Here is a 4,331-nt window from a genome sequence, read left to right as displayed (position 1 = left end):
CCTCAGCCTCCCAGTGCTGGGATTACAGGTGTGCGGCACCAATCAGGTGGGATTACAGGTGTGCGGCACCAATCAGCGCATGCTTCTGTTGTTCTTTCTTCCTGTTACAGCCGGTTCCCTATGCATGTCCTCGTTACAGTTCTGCGGAGGCTTAGCAGACACCCTCCTGGCAGAATGAGCCACCTGACACGTGTTTGAAATGCTAATGGATAACATTTTTGAGATTCTAGCAGTTATAGGTAAACCTGGCAAAAACTCACAGGAAGTTGCAAAGCTGGTGGAAGGGCATACTTACAGAATAGCAGATTGCAGGCACATTACAGTATAAGTCAGAAATAAATTATAGCATGCAAAAAATATATGTTGTCTCCAACACCTTGCTTCAAGGACTTCCTGTCTGGGACTGACTGGCCCAGTCAAAGACCCTTTTAATTCTACTTGCTCCCCTCACACCCCCTTCCCTCTTTCCCAGAATGTTTAGTAAATCTGCCTGACAACATATGACGTAAGTTGTGTATTCCAAGTAACCTATCACGTTAATAACCTGCTTTCAGCTTTGTACCTCCCACTCACATACCATATTTAAACTGAACTCAAACGGGACTCAGGGCTGGTGATCTGAACCTAACCTCTGGTTTCCCCAGCCGGGTAGCACTCCTCGTGCGAAGAGTCTTCTGTTTGGATTGCTACTGGTTTTTCTGTTACAGTGGTGCAAAGGCTTCCCTGTGGATGGAAGGGATCCACAGCAATGTCTTCCATTTGCGTAGTGCGACAGGCATGCAGCAATTTTAGTTTGATTGTTTAGCAGAATCCCTTTTTGAAGGAGAAAGGCCAGCTTGCTTCTGGTGCTGGTTCACTGTAGCAGAAGTGACTGTGAGCCCTGCCTCAAAATAGTTACATGCCGATGCCGCTGGGTGTGATGGCTCTGGGTGTCATTCCTAGTACTGCAGCGAGGGAAAATGGAAACAAAAGCAACAACAGTGAGCCCGCTGCCTTTATGGTTTGTAATAAGGCATGTGATGAAGAAAGCACTTGCGCCTCGTGTGACCAGTACACGCCTTACACTGGTTCCTAATGGTCACACTGTACCCTGTGGACATGAAAGATTAAAGTAATGTTTAAAAGACATTGTATCCCCTGGCTACAATGGAAAGGTAGCTGTGTCAGATGCTTAGAATTCCTGGCTGTAGATCTTTATATCTGTAGGATTTTGTACTTCGAGATTCCAAGACTCGCATTTTATGGAACAGTGATCCAAAAGATGCGGGCAGTTAGATGGCAGAACTTGGTGACAGAGTGACTGAGACCTTTGCTCTGCTCTCTAGACATCCCCAGTGGCCTATTCCAGATCTGAAACAAGATTTCACAGTAACATTCCTGGGATTTCGTAATTGTGCTTTTTATCTGACATTGGGAAAGCAACGCCGGGTGAAGGAGTCGGTGTTCTCTGGCTGGTCAGCCAGCTCTCAGCACTCTATATTGTTTGATCCTCCTCCCTCAGCCTCCTGAGTGCTGGGATCACAGGCTTGCCTCACCACATTCTTTTTTTTTTTTTCTCCGAATGCCTTCAGGGCAGGTTTGGCTGGCTTGAGTTGTGGGGATTGAACCACAGCAACCTGAGCCTGACTGCTTGGTTGAAGCAGCCACTTAAAGAACTGAGCTAAGGGGCAGGCCCCCACCACATTCATTTTTATCCTTTATTTTTTATTCAGTGTCCTTCTCTGGGTTCACACTCTACTGTTTTAAAATACTTCCCATGGTCTGATTTGGGGTGGGGGAAGCGAGCCCCCTTCCTCAAATATTCCTTGTTAGCCAGGTATGGTGGGGCATGTCTGTGACCCCAGCATTTGGGAGGCTGAGGCAGGAGGATTGCAGCAAGTTGCAGGCCAGCCTGGGTTACAAAGTGAGTTCGAGGGCAGTCTAAACTGTATAGCATGACCCTGTCTCAAAGGGGAAAAAAAATCCCTTTTCAACAACCTGTGCCTGAGACTTAGGGCTTTTGTGACTAACAGCGCTAATGGGGGAGCTGCGTTGGGCATAGGGTGAGGGTTCCCCAGGAATTCCCACATGGGACACCCCTGGCATGACAGTTTTGCTTGGGGACACCAGAGAGAGTGCGCGGACTAGGTAAACAGGAGCTGGAACTTTGGTTGCATCTCCCAGCACTGAGGCCCTGGAGTCACAGGGATCCCAGGACTCCTAGATTCTGAGCTTGGGGGTCAGGGCGGGGCTGGGCTCTCATTTGTCACAGTGCCTGGTCTCCTAGGACAGCTCAGCCACAAGGGGCCGTGGAGCACAGCAGCTGAGAAGCCAGGCAGCCAGGTGACGGACCTCATTCTGCCCAGGGCTTGAGGCTGCTTGGGTTTTGTTTTGCCTACTGGGGTGGAACCCAGGCCCTCAGTTCTGAGCCCTTCCCCAGCCCTTTTCAGTTTCTGGATTGGAGACAGTCTCGCTACGCCGCTCCACTGCTCAGGCTGGGCTTGCAGCAGTGACACTCGTGCCTCCACCTCCCAGAGCACGGGGGCCACAGGTGTGCGCCAGCACAGCCAGCCCAGGGCTGTTCTTTCTGGGGCACAGAAGGCGGAGGATGGCATCGAGTAGCCAGATGAGAGATGTTTAAAACTTTATATCCATTCTGGGCTGATTTAGGGTGCTGTCTGCAGGCTCTGACCCCTCGGTTGGCGCATTGGTCAGTGAAGCTTTTGTGTCTGTCTTGAAGCCCTGTGTGGATCCTTTTGGTCCCTGGGTCCCTGGTCCCCTGGGCAGTTGCTTTGAGGTGACAGTACTGAATAAGCTCCTGTACCTGGAGGGGAGGGTCAGGGTCAGGGAGCTGCCAGCCAGCTGGTCCAGAGGCACGGGGGTGCCTTTCTCCTCCTTGCTGATGCTCCCCTTCCCCGATCCCCCAGGACAGCCGGCTGCACAGGTCACTTCTGGCTCTCAAATAGCCTGCATGCCCCTCTTCCACCCACTTGGGCCCCCCTGCTGCAGCACCCCACCCTCTGTCCTGTTGCAGCCTCCAGGTCTGCTCTGCTTAACTCCTTAAGACAGTGGCATTGAGCTGGGCCTAGGGGTGCAGGACAGTGGGATCCCAGGACTCAGGAGGCTGAGGCAGGAGGGTTGCTGTGAGTCTGAGGCCAGCCTGGCCTACACAGTGAGACCCTGTCTGAAAAAACAAAAAAGTTTTTAAGTTTTAAAGTTTTACAGTTGGTAAGTAATATCTTTAAAGTTGCTCTCCCGGGCTCCACCGCTGCAGTGTAGATTGGGGACAATAAAGATGGAGAGGCCCCTCGCTGTGACAGTAGGAGCTCAGGGGCAAGGGTGGGGGATGGAGCTCAGCAGCACAATGCCCGCCAGAGTTCCTCTGGAAGTAGGCATGGAAGGCACAGCCCCAGGCGGTCTGCTTCTCAGGTTTGTCTGCCTCAGCGCCCCCTCTGGGGTGTTTCTGTCGCGTCCATTCCCGGAGGTTTTGTCCTAGCAGTCTGCCCCTGGCATACGAAAAGTGCTCCCTCAGGCCAGAGGTTGCTCAGGCGGCTGCATCAGGAGACACCAAGTGGCTCTCGGGACTCCGGGGATGGTGACAGTCCTCCGAGGACAGCTGGCTTCCTTGTGCTGCCCGTGTCCCCAGCACACCCAGAGCACCACACCTAGGAACACAGGGTTTATAAATACCGCACCGTGTGACCTGAATGTCTCCTTGCAGAGTGGCCGGTAAGTGGCAGCTGCTAAAACCAGAAAATAAAACCCCGCGAATTTGGTTTAAAATCACTCAGGGCTGTAGGGGAGCTGGAAGGAAGCCAGTCTGCTCCGGCCATTTCCTGCTCTGCTCCTGCTCCTCGAAGAGAGAGGCTAGGCTTGGGTTTCTAGAATTGCAGAAGGAAAAGCTGCTGCGGAGGAGGGTTGGAGCCTGGTCAGGATTGGTGGGAGGAACAGGACAGAGGCTGCGGGCGCTGGCGGACTCCTGAATTTTACATCCTGCACTCAGGGACACTCAGAAGTTATACCCCAAGCTGACAGACGGTTAAGGAAAGAGCCTGGCATGGTGGCGCATGCCTGTCCTCCCAGCACTCCAGAGGCTGAGGCAGGAGAGTCACCAGGGTTGTCAGGCCAGCCTAGGCTACGTAGTGAGTTCAAGGCCAGTCTGCACTGTACCTTAAGGCAGCAGTTCAAAAGAAAGGAGAGATTAAAGAGAGAGAGAGAGAGAGAGAGAGAAAAGAAAAAAACGAAAAGGGGGCTGGGGAGATGGCTCAGTAGAATAAGCGCTTCCCTGGCAAGCGCAAGGGTATGAGTTCAAGCCCCAGCTCCTCCAAAAAAAAAAAAAAGGAAAAAAAAAA

This window comes from Octodon degus, unplaced genomic scaffold, assembly GCF_000260255.1.
Source record: "Octodon degus isolate 3935 unplaced genomic scaffold, OctDeg1.0 scaffold00004, whole genome shotgun sequence".
NCBI lineage: Eukaryota > Metazoa > Chordata > Mammalia > Rodentia > Octodontidae > Octodon > Octodon degus.
This window is presented reverse-complemented; position numbering follows the sequence as displayed.